Source organism: Glycine soja, chromosome 20 (assembly GCF_004193775.1).
Source record: "Glycine soja cultivar W05 chromosome 20, ASM419377v2, whole genome shotgun sequence".
NCBI classification, from domain to species: Eukaryota; Viridiplantae; Streptophyta; class Magnoliopsida; order Fabales; family Fabaceae; genus Glycine; species Glycine soja.
The window spans coordinates 34,919,835-34,936,453 of record NC_041021.1 but is presented as its reverse complement, the minus strand read 5'-3'; the positions used below and the strand labels follow the sequence as shown (position 1 = coordinate 34,936,453).

General features: G+C 34.1%; 1 pseudogene; it reads left to right on the top strand.

Annotated features, from left to right (window-relative positions):
* Nucleotides 1–11,899: 11,899 nt before the first annotated feature.
* LOC114402036 lies at nt 11,900–15,018 on the top strand (annotated as a pseudogene).
* The last annotated feature ends 1,601 nt before the right edge of the window (nt 15,019–16,619 follow it).

The following is a 16,619-nucleotide window of genomic DNA, read 5'->3' as shown; positions in this document are numbered from 1 at the left end:
ATGGAAAGTTTATTAAAAACACAAAAGTGGGATACTAAATACTTATTACCTAAATTTAACAAAAAGTAATTACAACACTACAAAATAACCATAAATTGGAGGAGTTTGATACAATTTACACAAGTTTTAAACACAAAAGTTAGTCGTATTCATCGACTAACAACTCACCCAAATTTACAGTTTTGCTTGTCTTCAAGCAAATAAAGAACAACTCACTGGTTCCCAAGTGACAATAACATGCAGTGACTATGTACAAAGGTGTATGCAACAAAAGTTACTGATTGCATGATAAGAGAATGAAGCAAAATGCCTTCATCACTTGTCTTTCACAAAACATGCAGTTATTCAAAGAGAAGAAAAAAATGTAACCTGTACAATTAGATGAAGTTAGGCATAAGACAGATATCAAGGAAAGTAGCTTAAACCACAGTCTCACGGCTTCTGTTTCACTCAAGCAAAAGTGTTTAAGCTTTTTATCAATGACGACTAGCAAGAGGTCCAATCTTTGAACTTCATCTCATGTCATAAAGTCAGAAATGCACAAATAGAATCAGAAGGACTTTCATAGGCTTGTAGTGAGGCTTGGCTACAAAGATTATTGGTTTTTCTAGGATTCAAAGGCTTAAATTCTAAGAGAGCATGGATCCTAGACTCAACCAATGTATTTCCTTTCAATTTATTTAGCTTACTCACTTGTCTTGCATTTGACCTTATTACCATAACACACACTCTCTTTGTTGGCATTTTACCTTTCTCTTTTTTTTTGTGTGCTGAGGTGTCTTGCCCTTTTACTTCGCATCCCAACTAACTCCCCCCAAATTTGGGGCAAATTGCCTTGAACCACATGCTCTCCTAGAATTTAAACAGGTAGCTGGAAATATTCATTTAAGTTGAGGGTTCAATTTTTGAAAATGTAATTTAGCTCACAAAGGGTGCAAAGGATACAATTATAATTCAAGGTAAGCTTTTTGGTCAAGTGGCTTGTATATATACAATCATGGCCTTCATCATGTCCTTATTCATACATTTCATTCTAAAATTCAGAGATTGATGCAAACATTATTACTCAAAGCTAGTCGTTCACTCACAGTTTAAGATCACACTCTCACCGGTTATGGTTCAAGCTTTTCTTTCTCAATCAATCTGTCTACTGACTAACATTTCTAATTGCAAGCTCACATTCTTGTTCTTTCTTTGTCTAGCATACACACTTGCTCAATACTCATGATAAAACACAAGCTTCATTTCAATCATACATTCATTCCATAATCAATTCACAACACCAATTTCACAAAAAGATTAAGTGTTTGCATTGCATACTCAAAGAATCAAGTTAAGCTATTCAGTATGCTTCAAAACATGCACACTAATTATCCATAAAAAAAACACAAGTATATAATTATAATTATAAACCAAAATCACAAAAAAAAACACTGTACTAAAACAAAATAGTTATAATCATTTCAAAAAAGGCAAGATCAGGAATTTAGAATTCCCATGACTGGTCTTGTCTATCCTCCTCATCTGTCAGATGGAAAACAGAGGTAGCAGAAGGAGTAGCAGCTTATCCAAATGTTGACTGTGTAGAGTCTTCAGAGATAATAATAATAGGTGAAGATGGGGAAGCTGCTTCGAGCTTGGAAGAAGATGGATCTGCCACTAGAGATGGTGGATCAGCTGGCACTGGTTTGACCTGTGTAGGTGTGGGCTCAGGAGGAGCAGCCTCGTCGGGTCTCACCTGTTGAGGTGCCTGGGCTGTAAAGCTTCCACCATTTCTCACAATCGAAGGTCGAGCTCCATGCCAGGCCAACTGCTCAAGGAACTGCTCTACATTCGTAATTGGCCTTTGGTGGGCCAATTCTTGTAGGCTCTACATAATAATAATTTGTCCCTGGAATAAGCTTTGCAGCATAGCGACTGCAGTTTGGGAGCTCTGGGCATCTGGTCCTGCTGATGCAGACGGAGGAGCTGGAGTGGATGATGAAGGGATGTCATCTGCTCTGGCCCTAGTTTTCCTTTTTCTTGATGCCATCTGTAATAAAAAGAACTCACAATTCACATTAGACCAACATTTATTCAAGTTCAAAAACAGCAAATAAAAGCTGAGATTAACTATGAGCGCTTAGCGGAATAGGGCTCGCTTAATGCGCCCTCAGAAAAATAACACTACGGCTTAGCGCAACAGGGTCACGCTTAGCCAATTATGACTGAAAAATTGTTTTTGCATAATTGGCTTAGTGAAGTAGATACTCACTTAGCCAAGTCAAGGCCGCACTAAATTGCGCTTAGCTAAATTATCCTTGGCTTAGCGCGCGACAATTGATTAGAAAATTTTCTAAGTTACTTGGGCTTAGCGAGATAGCACTAGCTTAGCCTCAAGTTTGTCAGCATTAAAGCACACAGTGGCTTAGCGACTTCAGATATTGCTTAGCCATGATGTTCATGTAGAAGATGAACATTCATTAAAAAAGATGAACTCACTTAGCGTAGTAAGGCTGGCTTAGCGAGTTCGTCTGGAAACGCATATATGCACACTATAATGAAGAACTCGCTTAGCGCATCAAACACGCTTAGCGAGTTCATCGCGTTTTCCAGAAAAATGCAAAAAAAAAAAAACAAACTTTGTTTTCTTCCCTTCTTAGGCCTCTAAATGGCACCTATCAAACATGCAAAACCATCACATTTACATATACAGTACAATCCCTAACATAGTCCTAATTTTTACCTAATCTACTTACAGTCTAACCTACAGATTAACTTGCTAACCTCATGTCTTCTATCCTAAGGTTTCAACAAAAGAAAATGCATAAATGAAGTGAGGAACTTACTTGGATCAGCGGTGCTTCATGAGGATTAACATAGGATGCAAGAAGAATACCCAAATGCAATGCAAAATTTTTGTTTTGTTTTTTTTTTGGCTTAGCTCAAAGGGCTTGGCTTAGCGAGTTATGCAGATGAAAAATTTCTGCAACTTTTGCTAAGCCGTGCTTAGGGCCGGCTCAAGGAATTAAATGAATCTTATAGTACAGGGGTCTTTGGCTTAGCGAGAAGTTACTCGCTTAGCCAAATATAGGCTGGATACATATTAGGCTTAGCGCAATGACTACTGGCTTAGCCCAATTCAAATCGAACTGAATTCGGCTTAGCTCAATGATGGTCCGCTTAGCGCATGACAGCTATGCGCTCAACCAAAGCAATTTGGCTTAGCGAGAGGACTTTTTTTTTAGAAAGAAATTTCTAAGTTAAAAATCAGTCCTCTTTCAAGAGAAACCCCTATATCTATCATTCAAAACAAGCTGATATACCCCCTTTTTCAATGATCACTAAGCAAATTCCAACTATATGCAATGCATGAAAAACAAAATGAAAAGAAACTCAACATTGGGTTGCCTCCCAGGAAGCGCTTCTTTAACGTCATTAGCTTGACGCATAGCTTAATGCCTTCAAGGTGGCATGAAAGTCACATACAACACATCTTCCTTGCAGTTTTGCCTTTTAGCTAGAAATTCCATAAACTTCATGTATTCTGGAAGTACATTCAAAATCATTTCAGGAAAGGTGTTAGTGATTAAAGAAAGAATGGCACTTAAGGTTTCCTCATGCTCTCCTTGCCTTCCTTTCTTGACAATCAGTTGATGAGGCAGGTTATTGATTTGGAGAATACTTTCTTGTTGGTTTTCTACTGTTGAGTGCTTCTCTTATTGTTGTTGTGCTTGTTCCTCATCTTTTTCTCTTGACTCATGCTCTTTTACAGGGTTTTCCTCTTGAGCTTCAACCTCTACAAAGTATTTTTCTCATCTGGACATAAATTGAGTCACTTCTTCTGCCAGCTCACCAACCTAGATTTCTACACTTTGGAGTGCTCGTTGAGTTGATTTAGTTGTTTCCTTGAATTGAATCAACAAATTATCCAGATTGGAACCTCTTTCTGCTTTATTTTGATAGTAAGGTTGTAACTCTGGTTCCCCTTGAAAGTTTTCTATAGAGTAGCTCTTGCCAAAATGAATTTCATGATTTTTCATTGAATTTTGATTGGCTTTTGAGCTAGCATGGTATGCCATGAATTCCTCAAACACACTTTCAAGATTATGAGTTCTTTCTTCTTCATATTGATTGTAAGGACTTAACTCATGTTCCCACCTAGAGTCATTCATGGAGTAGAGATGACAATTGTCATTGTAATGTTCTCCTCCACAAAAATCACAATTGATCAATGGTGGTTGGCTAACCCTTGATCGTGTGCTGTCAAGATATTCATTCCACCTCTTAAAAAGCTCTTCCATTTCTAAAATTTTGTCATGGAATAAGTTCTTCTTAAATTCAACACTGCAAGGATAGACTCTCAAGAATGAAAAAGTTAAATAGAATAAGTAAGAAAAATAAAAGTACTAAATAATAATAAAAAAAAACTTATTGCTGTAAGATCTAATGAGTTCCCTTGAAACTTAGTGGTGTCGTTCTGTATTGCAAGATTTTTTCTTTCTTCGCTATGTGTTTTTCCTCCTACAATTGGCTTGAATCTCCAAATCTCATGGAACTAAATCATCTGCAGAAGATTTACTATACATACAAAGCACTAACAAGAGCAACAGTCACCAAGTCAAGAGGAAAACAAACATAAACAAAAACCAATATTCTCAAGTAATAAAAGAATAAAGAATAGACACCTAAGACTGAACTAACTTTCCAAATATAAAGAAGTTCACTGGCAACGGCGCCAAAAACTTGTTCATTTCCGGCAAGTGCACCGGATCACGCAAGTAGTATAAAACGGTAAGAACCGAGTATCGAACTCTCAGGGAACTTGTGTTACTTGGTAAATCTATTTCAGTGAATAGGTGTCTAGTGTGAAAAGAGATGTGTTTACTATGAACAGGTGTGTAAACTAACTATTAAAAGGGAAAAATCACGTGAAAATTGATGCGTAAAAACATGTAGACGACACGTTGGTCTTTCTAATAGGTGCCTGATGCTAGAAGGATATTCTCTACTTAACAATGCTCATGCGTTCTATGGTGTCTCCTGAAATGCTAAACCCTGATTCCTCATGATAGTCTAGCCTAATCCTGATCAAGCATCATCCACAGATTCCTCTTGTTGGACTAAACTTGGCCAGGACCGCATTAAGACAAACATACAACAACTAGGTTACCGTACCTCGATTCCTCAAGAAAATACGACAAACTAGCCCTGTCCTATAAAGTTCTAAGAATCATACTAGTTTCCACAGTTGAATGATCCTACAAACACATGCATCTACGTGATCAAGGCAAAAGCATGGTAGAATGAAGTTCTGATAGCACAGTGAACACACAAAACATCATTAAATAGATAAAAAGATATTTACAACAAGTACCTACAAGGAAGATCCAACAGAGGATTTAGCTTTCCATAACTGGGAAGCTTTCTTTACAATGAAGAGAAGAGAAAGATGAAAGATTCCAGAAATACAAGTAGTGGGGATGTCTCCTCCACCTCTAGGACCTCACAATCACTCACAAACTCATCTCAAGCTCTCAGGACGGCTTCCTCTTCAAGCTCTGGTCTCTGCAGATCTTCACACAACAAAATCTCTCAAACTCTCTAGAACTTGGACCTTTCTCTCTCTAGAATCTCTCACATGCAAAAGCTCCTTGAGAAAATGGCCAAAATCCTCTTTCATTTCTGATTTCAGGCTTTAAATAGAGTTGCTGATTTTTGGTTGTTGGCTTAGCCAAATTCTGGTTCGCTCAGCCAATCATGCGCTCAGCCAGAAAAAGGATGGCTCAACCAATCATGCGCTCAGCCAGAGAAGAATGTCTCAGCCAATCATGTGTTCAGCCAATCATGCGCTCAGCCAGAGAAGGATGGCTCAGCCAATTAGGCGACATTTGGCTTAGCGTGCCTCTTCTTTGCTCAGCCAATCATGCGCTCAGCCAGAGAAGGATGGTTCAGCCAACTGTAAAAATCAAACTTCACCAAACTTGCTTATTTTACCTGAAATTGAAATGAAAAGGTTATTAAATACACAAAAGTGGGATACTAAATACTTATTACCTAAATTTAACAAAAAGTAATTACAACACTACAAAATAACCATAAATTGGAGGAGTTTGATACAATTTACATAGGTTTTAAACCCAAAAGTTAGTCATATTCATCGACTAACATAAGGCAGTGGCAATTTTGTAAATATGAGATTTTTCAACGATGACGATTTTGCAAAAACCGTCTTTGAAACTATCATTCAACGACGGTTTCGTGAAAACCGTCTTAAAATGTTGTTAAACTAAGACGGTTTTGTAAAAACCGTCTTTATTGAAAGTGCCCTCTATTGCTTTTTACTTTCTCTCTCTCACTCACTCTGATTCTCATTCACGAACCCTAGGACCTCCTTTATCCTTTTCATCTTCCACTCTCTCCATCTTATTCCTTCTTGGTCTCGGATGGCAAAGAGAGATGCCAAATAAAGGCCATGACAACATTGACACAGTGAACAGTGGCATCCTTCATTCCCACACACTCCCACGCACACCATGCCTCTTCCTCCGCTTTCACTTTCCTTCCATTTTTTGTAACTTCACGTTTTTGCCTTCAATTTTCACCGCGAAATCTTCTTTGCACCTCGCCGTCATCTCTGTTTCATCATCCACCAATCGCCACCATAACTCCTCCTAATTTGTTTGCAGAAGAAGAGGTAAAGAGGAGTGACTGAAGCAAAGATGTTACCCACAGCTTCCAAAGGACGAAAACTAACATGGAAGATGTTCCCTCTTTGGATCTCATGACTGGCTCCTTCGTCGTTTTGAGAGCTCTTCCAAACCTTACAAGCGTCTTATTGTTATTGGTATGTACCTCCATCTCTCTCTTTCTCTCTCTCTCTCTCTCTCTCTCTCTCTCTCTCTCTCTCTCTCTCTATATATATATATATATATATATATATATATATATATATATATATATATATATATATTAAAATGAAAGAAAAATTGCCATAAAGCTGTCATTTTTGTGCTCGTTGCTAATTCAGAACCAAAAATTTGAAAATTCTTGTGTTCTATAGTTTGATGCTTTCACACGCGTTGCGTTCGAAGGTCGTAGATGCAATTTTTAGGGTTTCCTTCGTTTGTGTTTGTTGTTGCTTGAGTCATGGGGAAAATGCTGAGAAATTTATGTGATTTTTGGCTCTACTGTTGAGGATAGAGATAGACTGGAATGATGTACTGGAATCTTAAGTTACTGGAGGAGAAAATGAGAGAGAATTTGTTGTTCAGTAAATGGATTTTTTGTTGTGTTTTTCTGGTGATTTTTTTAAAAAACTTTTTTTTGAAGGATTTTAGGAGTATCTGGTTGTTGGTCTTATTCTTTGAATTTATTGAATGGCTTGGTGTCTCATGATCTTTTTTCCTTGTCGATTTTACATTTACAGGAAAATGGTTATCAATTGCTTTTTCTCAGTGCTCGTTCAATTTCTCAAGCCTATATTACACGACAATTCTTACTTAACCTTAAACAGGTGATGTGTAAATTTAGCAATCAGTTTCTAATCCATATAAGACAAAAATATAAAAGGAAACAAAGTTATTTACATTTAAATTTTTATTTTGTATATCGTAGGATGGAAAAGTTTTACCAGATGGTCCTTTTGTTATTTCCCCTGATGGACTTTTTCCCTCTCTAGATCGAGAAGGTAACAACTCTGCTTGTCTTTCTTTTCTGCTGCTTCTTATTGTTCCCTTAATTCGTTGTACAACTTTTTTTTTCTGTTTTCTTCTTTTTTTTATCCAAGGGGTTAGGGACTACTTTAATATAAAACAATTGTATAAAAAAATTATTACATGAATTCAAATTATCTTTGTTGATACTTGAACATGAATTTCATAGACAGAACAAGAAAAGGGAACTAGGTTATTAAAAAGTTTTTTTGAACAATCTAACACATCATTGTGTCTTCAGTTATTCCAAATCCTACTTGAATAATTAAAATTTTCTCTTGAAGAATGGGCAAGTTCTTTGATGAAATTCAAGTATTTTAGCTAAAGCAGTTTGCAAAGCCTGTAGCGAAAATCTGGAGTTTGGACTTTTGTGCCCTGCTTTTACCTTAAGTGACATATAGGTTTTGTATAAGAGGAATTGGAAGGCTATACTATTGTACTAGGAACCTCTAAGAATAGTATAAATGGGCAAAATTGAATAAAATAAAAACATTCAACTTTTATTCCCTTACATCACATGAAGACACAAGCAGTGTGGGTCATTTTGTTAAAAAGATTAAAAGTGACTAAGTTTTGGATTTCTTTTATGGCATGATTTTTTATTTTTTTTATTCTAGTTCATATTAAACACCACCATGTGGAGCTGTGGCCAATATATGTATGACTCTTGTATGTTTTTTTTTCTTATCTCTTAATTTTGATGTATATATACCAGAGTGGGAGGATTCATCAAATTTTAATTTAAGTCTGTGTATGAAATGCCCTGGTCTTGCATTTATAATATTTTGGACTAAAACATTTTTTCTCTCATCTATTTCCAGCTAATAAGAGGGTTCCACATGAATTCAAAATTGCATGCTTAGAGGTTAGTTTCCCGCTGCTACATACTACAATGATCATATTACATTCATAATGTTATTAAAGTCAATTTGAATTTTTATGTCATCAGGACATCAAGGCACATTTTCCTTTTTATAGCAGTCCATTCTATGTTGGTTTTGGTAATAGGGATACGGATGAAATAAGCTACCTTAAGGTTGGAATTCCCCTAGGAAAAATTTTCACTATTAATCCCAAGGTAAATAAATCCTTCTTTTTTAAAAGTAAAAATTTGCTTCATGCTAGAACCTCCTAAAATGTTTGAAGTTCATCAAACCTTTCTTATTTTTAAGTTCGCAGGGAGAGGTGGTTATAAACCACCATGTTGACACAAAATCATATACTTCTCTGCATGCTCTTGTGAATGGAATGTTCCCCCCTACGAGCTCTTCTGAGCAGGTTTAATCTTGAAGAAGCTTTATTTTTTATTTTGTTGTTCATAATGTTAGTCTTGGGGATTGTGTTCCTCAAATTTTTTTTAGTCTTCTTAGAATTTAAATTTCAAAGTAAAGCATATTGAGTGTGAGAGCTGGTTGGATCTTTTTATATTTGTCTGCTGTGTGATTTATCCTGGTTACGTTATTATGCTTTTTAATGCAAGTTTCATTCTATTAAGGATTTTTTTTTTTTAATCTTGGTTACCTTTGCTCGTTTTCTTGCTGAACCTTGTTTGCAGGAGGACTTTAATTCATGGAATTTCTGGAAACTACCCCCTCCTGCCATAGATATTTGAAAGGGTCCCATGGATTTTTAGGCTCAATTATGCATTCTAGATATGAATGGGCGCAGGCTGTGCTGCTCCAAAAATTATATGGGTAAATTTATCAGCTCTACATAATCTATCCAGCTCTAGGATTTAGTTTTAGTAATTAGATATTTGATCTATTTTGCATAGGTTTTTGCCCAAAGCATTGGTTAAAATCTATCTAAGAGGCCAGTAGTTAATTAAGAGATGATCTTTTTAGAGGTTGTGCATTCAGAGGGTTGATGTATTATTCACTGCATAAAGATATATAATTTGTTTGTTATGTTTCTCTTTAGTCTTTTACTCTTTATAATTTTCCTCTGGATTTTTTTTCTCCCCTTCTTTTCTTGGCTTGGAACTTTTTACGAGGAACCATTTTAACCACATAGTGGTTGATTTTAAATTTTAATCATGGCACCGATAGTAAAGAAAAACCTTTTATCTGCCAATGGGATCTTAGAAATACACTACTTTTTTTATCCACCCTATGTTGTCTTGTTAGGTCTCTTTCTCTTCAATTGTCAACATAATTCTTATTTTATATACCATTTGGTGAAATCAAGGTTATAATTGTGGGGAAGCTGCTAACTTTGGAACTCCACAATGGCTTATAGTAGCTAAGGAAGCTGCACATGTTCTTAAGGTGCTTAATGTTCCCTTTACCATTTTAGCTTTTGTTTGTTTTTTATTTTTTTTATATGTGTTGGAGCTGAAGACAAGATTTCATATTTTCCTTGGATTAGGCTATGGAGAATGCTAATTCAATTATAGCACCTACTTTACTTGGCAAGGTATTATGCGGATGTAATCGGGTTTTCACAATATTGAAATTTTCAGCTTGGAGCTAATGCTATTTTGGCAGTGGGAGAAATTTCACCTTCTAGCTCAATAAAGTGTTAAGTAGTTAAGTAGATAAAATAAAGATAGTTAGTGTCCATAAGGAGATATGATGAAAACTGAAAAACTTGCGTGGGAAAAAGTTCTGCACCCTATGTTTTTGTATCTTGATTCTTTAATCTCGTTGTGCTTACTTGGATCTCATATAGACAAAGATTGAAGTTTATGAAAGTTATTATCATGTTTGTTGTGATTTAGTTTTGGAGCAGTTACTTTATCTTCATTGACGTGCTTGGAAGTGGCGTGATAAGCTAGATAGATATATTTTATGTTGCAATCTACTAACTTAATCGGCTTTTGTGTGAAATGGCACTTAAAATTTGGTATGTACTTTGATTAAATGGACCAGAAAACTAATACATGGTAAATGCTGCTTATATTGTATCCATTTCCAATGTCCTTTGTTCTGTTTCACAGAGTTAGTCCGTGATTTATTATTTACCATTTAAATGTTTATATGTTCAGGATTGTTACTTATCTTGATCCATTGATGGCATGTATCTTAGTGGAACTATGTAATGCTTAAGTTTGGAGATTGACTGACAAAGCTGCTTGTGTTTTGTGTAAATTTCAATATATGCCTGGTGGGAAGACAATCATGCACCATTCTCCAAAGGAAGATTTTGATTTTAGGGGTACATGCAAATTCCATATCAAGCTCCAGTCTCCTTGCACACCAAGATGGGATGCATCAATAAGAGTCTCCAGTGTGTGGGGTAATAAGTTGACTTTATGCTATATTTTCCATCCTTGCTAAAGTTCCAAATTAGTTTATCACCATCTCCACTAGGTAAAACTAATCATATTCATATGAATATTTACTAAATTTACATTATGGAAAAATTCAATGAAATTTTAACCGAAAAATATATATTTTTATTCTCTATATACTTTTGGTTAAATTTAGTTTTAATTTTGTGTTTTTAAATTAGTGAAACTAATCTAATTTTTTAAAATATTTGATTTTCTTCCTTTGAATTATCTTTTTGTGATTAAAATTAAGTTTGACTCAAACAAAAACACCTCTTTTTTCTTTTGATTTTAAATAATGTAACCTTCAATCAAAATAAAAAATAATAATATTTAAACACCCTGATATTTTAGATATCTCATTGACACTCTTCATTTGTTTTTTTTTTTCCTAATCACATCAAATATATATTATATCTTGTCACTTTTCTCTATTATTTTTTCCATATATATATATATATATATATATATATATATATATATGAGGGATTAAATGAAAAATTTTCCAAAAAAAAATATTGTAATGTAAATTCAAACAAACACTACTTAATTTCAGAGTAATATTGTTCCTCTCTCTTCATTGGTGGATAATCATTAGAGGCAATTGTCAACATCAAGGAGCAAAAGGGTTCTGACAAGGCTGCCATTGCTTCTTTCATAGAGGTATTTCTATTTCACTTCACAAATGATTTTTATTACTTATCCTAATGACTCAAAAAAGAAAATATAAAACATTCTTTTTTATTACTTATCTCACACTAAAGCCAGAGACTTCTCTCAATACTAAATTTTCTTGTTTTTAGTTTGTCCTTTCTTAACTCAAACTCACAAAATAGTTGGCAAATCTTATTTAATTACTAGCCATTCCTAGTCTCCTAGGCTAGACCACATACAATAATGAGTGTTTGGATTTGATTCATTCACAGAGTGAATAATGGAGTTCATCGAGAACATTGAAATTGTATGTGTTAGTGTTGCAGGGAATAAGGAGACCCTGGAATTAAAGTATGAGACGATGATTTTCTTCTCATGGTGAGTGTTATGTCCAATCTTATTACAAAACACAATAAAGATGAAAATTGTTATAATTTAGAAATAAAATTGAAACCAAATTGTGGCAAAAGTTTGAAAAGTATTAATTCAGTACCACAAATTTAGTGTAATTTTGACTAGGTACATTAGTGATATTGAGGATGGAAGTGAATTGAATTAATTGGCTTCACTAAACCATAAGAAATCAATTTAATTGACCAAAAAATGTTATTTTTGTTGTGAACTTGCCTAAGTGTATTATTGTTGATGGACTTAGGAGGCAATCGCTACTAGTTTATTCATTCTGCAAAATACAAAGGTGCCCTTGATTGTTACCCACTAACCCACTTTCATTCTCAGTCACATTTGTTCTTGTTGCAAGGGAGATTCTTGCAGCTCTTCCAACACGAAACGCCTCCTTCAACAGGTACGCCATAGAACATTAGAACTCATCTTTTTTATCTTACTACTATTAGTTTAGAGTGGGACTAGGGGGTTCTTAGTTCTTACTCGCCCCACATTTGAATTCAAGCCTGCACTTTTTTTGAGATGCATTGCTGCTAAATCTAGTAGTTAGTTACATAATTTGCATCTTATATCAGACTCGTGAACTCGGTACTTAACTCGGTACATAATTTGCATCCTATTTACTAGTTGTACCTTTTAAATTTTGCTTCCTTATTTAAATTTTTCTTTTTCCTTGGGTGACTGATGTTGTGTTTTATTTGGCAGTATGACCATCCATAGTTTGGAGCCGATGATTCCTCTGGCTTTCTTTGCGGCAACAAGGTAATTTATCTATTGTTAACTTGATATTTTCATTCCTTCTCCCTCTTTTCTACTTTGCTTTGTGTCCTAATTAAAAGTGTGATTGATTGTGCTTTTTTTATTGGCTTTCACAAGCTGCATGATTAATAGTAATTATTTGTAGTAACAACTTTTGTGTGACAATCTCAATTTCAAAATTAATAATTTGGCTGAGTGAGATTTTATTTCAAAAGTATATGAGAAATTAAGGCTTATTAATGTGCTTTGCTACCATATTGATTGAGAAATTAATAACTAGAAAAAATTTAAATTATTAAGAATAGAGATCACAATTGAATGGACTATTACACTTTCTAATGTTTTTTTTTTCTTTAATGGTGTCTTGAGTACATTATTTCCAATGTGCATACCTTTGGTGGCACTAGTTGGTCAATTTCAGAATTTGGAAGTTAATGTATATGAAATTTTTAATTTTTTTTTTTAAAAAACACATTCTAAGACAGTTATTTGAAAAACTGTTTTAGAATGTCTACATTCTAAAATGATTTTCTGAAAAAATCGTCTTAGAATTCTTAAAATATTTTTATTTTTTATTTTAAAAAAAAATCATTCTAAGACAGTTCTATGAAAAAACATCTTAGAATGTCTATATTCTAAGATACTTTTTTGAATCCTCAATATATTTTTAATTTTTTTAAAAAATGCATTCTAAGACGCTTCTCTGAAAAACCGTCTTAGAAAGTGTATCCTTTTAAGACAGTTTTTAACTAAGAACCATCTTAGAATTCTAAGATGGTTTTTAGTTAAGAACCGTCTAAAAATGATATCTTTTTCTAAGACAGATCTCTATAGAACCGTCGTAAAAAAGTGCAAACTTTCTATAACGTTTCCTACAACGATGGTTAATAACCGACATAGAATACTCAATTTAACCGACATAGAAAGTGTTTTCTGCAGTAGTGTTGGTTGGTTATATATAAATAAGTGTATTTTATATTCATTTGCTATCACTATATATAGATGTTGCTCCCTAACTATGTAGATACTTAAATGTTATGAAGTAGTTTAAAATTAATATCAATTCACCATAATGGTAAACTGATTGTGAGGAAGTAGCATATGTTGGATTAAAATTCACTAAGGAAGCTGGAATGGGAGTATGGTAAAAAAGTTTTTATACAAAAGTTTGATAATGCATACACTTAATGTCTTATACTTCGTACCTAGTTGCTTGGAATTTAAGGAGTTAATAAGTGGTCTTCTCTATTATTTCTCAATGACTTGCATTATCCAATTATGATTCAGGACCCTGGAGATAAATTGGAGTCTAATACAAGTCTCTAAATTATGTGATTTATTTCAAAATATATATTATAGCTAAATATAAAAAAATGAGAGTACTAAGCATGTTGTGGTTGAACCAAATGTAGGTAGTGCTAGTTATGTGTTAGAAGATGATCCAGTGGAAAGATTGAAGGTTTTTGCTTATGAACTTCCAAGAAAATATAATAAGAAAATTTTGCAAAAGGACCCTAGATGCCTCAACCATATGTTTGTTGATGAGATCTTTATGCACCATTTTCTCTTATCTAGTCTTGTCTAGACCCTTAATCCTAAAGAAGCTTATTGGTTTTATACCCTTGTCTACACCACCTGTGACTTGACACCAAATGGCCTTCCTTTACCTTTAAAGTCACCACGAATGATGAGAAGTGCCATACAACTTATTTTTTCACACTGGCCTCATTGGAATAGGACAACAGGGGAAGCTCATTTCTTTGTGACCCCCATGAATTTGGGGCGTGCTTCCATTATCAAGTAAGAAATTTAGTGTACCATTTTAGTTTTTTTATTTACATCACTATTAGTTATATTAAGAATTCAAACAAATTTTGTGGTGTTTGGTGATAGGGACCTTGGATTCTACTATTAAAGTTGTACATGGATATTGTAATATGCACTTTTATCATGTTTTTTGTTCCAAGAAGAGAAAGCAATTGAAAGAGGAACTCTTCCATTGCTTCAGCGTGCTACCTTGGTTCAAACATTTGGACAGAGGAATCATGTGTGCTTGAAAGAGGTACTATACAACCTCGAAGGTGGATACTATACATATGGATCCTGCACTTTTTGACCAACCTCACCAATTTAATCCATGTAAATGGCAGGTTAGTTCCATCTATAACTTACATAGACTCATTGCACAATTGCACGCATGAGAATTATTATTACTCTTCTTTTCTTCTTTTCTAAAGCCAAGGTTTAAAAAGAATGTTAGAAAAAATGGAAAATGATTATTAAGCACCTTTATACTAGCTATAAAAAAAACTTTTACTGAGTAACTATAAAAAAAAAAAAAAAAACTTTATACTAGATTGAAAAAAATAAGAAAGAGAAAGTGAATAGATCATTGTTGTTGTTGTGATGAGAAAGAGTGAACAAAATAAAGATTGATACTTGCATCTTTAGTTAGCTCCTTAATTTCCTTCTTATACTTAGTGAACAACTAGTCAAGGGTGTAGTACTTAATCAGATTGAATATATGATAATATTTATTTTGTCTACCGCTTAATATCGATCCATAAACGTTTGATACTTTTAAAAAGTTCTAATAAAGTCATTGTTAAATCTTGAGTGCATGGACTCCAAAGTGCTAACCTAGTTATTATTTGGTTAGAATTACTTCGAAGTGGTGTCAATTTTCTCTCACAATAGGTATCTTAGAATTCTAATGAAAAATAACTATTATGTATGGACTCTATAGACAAAGATCCTTCTTCATTTTTTAGTGAAAATGTGCCAATAAAATGAAGACTTACAAGTTGTACATGGATTTAAGATGATACACGTGTAAAACATTGGTGGAAATATTTTTTATAATAAAAACAACTAAATTACACTACTAGAAAATAAGGTTTTAACATCGCTACATTAACATCAATTTTGGATAAAATTGATGTTAACAAAAACGCGATGGCATTCTTGTAAATAAAATGAGTTTATTAACATCGCTTTTGAAAAAACCGATGTTAACGATGGAATGTTAACATCGGTTTTTGACAAAATCGATGTTAACATTCCCTCGTTAACATTGGTTTTGTCAAAAAACCGATGTTGTGTTTTGACTTAAATTAAAACCCAAAACCCTTTCTTGCTCGCACTCAGTCTCGCAAACCCACTCTACTATCACGCTCCGTCGTGTCTTAGGTACCATTTTTTGAGCTTATCGATGACTTATTGGCACAATATCTTCTAGGCAATGTTTGTTGTTCTTCTGGGAACCCACTTATTTACTGTAGAACATCCACAGGTATGTCCTTCTGATGACCATGTTCTCTGGCTTCTGTTGAAATCATTTAAAATATTTCTAGGCTTAAAGTGGAGTAGACCATAGCTCGACTGGGTCTCTCTCATATTTAATAGAAAATTGTGTTTTCATATGAGATTGCGAGCCTTTATTTTAGAAGAGTGGAAATGAAGCAATGATATAGCCAAGTAGAGGGCCTTGATTTTGAGATTTGATTGAGTGTTGCCATTGTTATTGTTTATTGTTGCCATTGTTCTGTAGATGCATGTTCTACATACATCAATATTGAAAAGTGTAATAATAACTTTGGGTATGCAAGAATTTATAAGAGAGCAAGAAGGAATGGCACTTAATGAAGAAAATATAGTAAAAAATTTCCTAAGATGGTTTGGTCATGTGAGAAGAAGACCAATAGAAGCAGTGGTAAAGAGTTAATCCCATGGAAGATAGCCAGATAATTATAGGTAGATGGAGAGAGGAAAACCAAGAAAATCTCCAAGTTAGAGACTATTAAGAAGGAAGACATTGGCATTGTTTGATCCATATA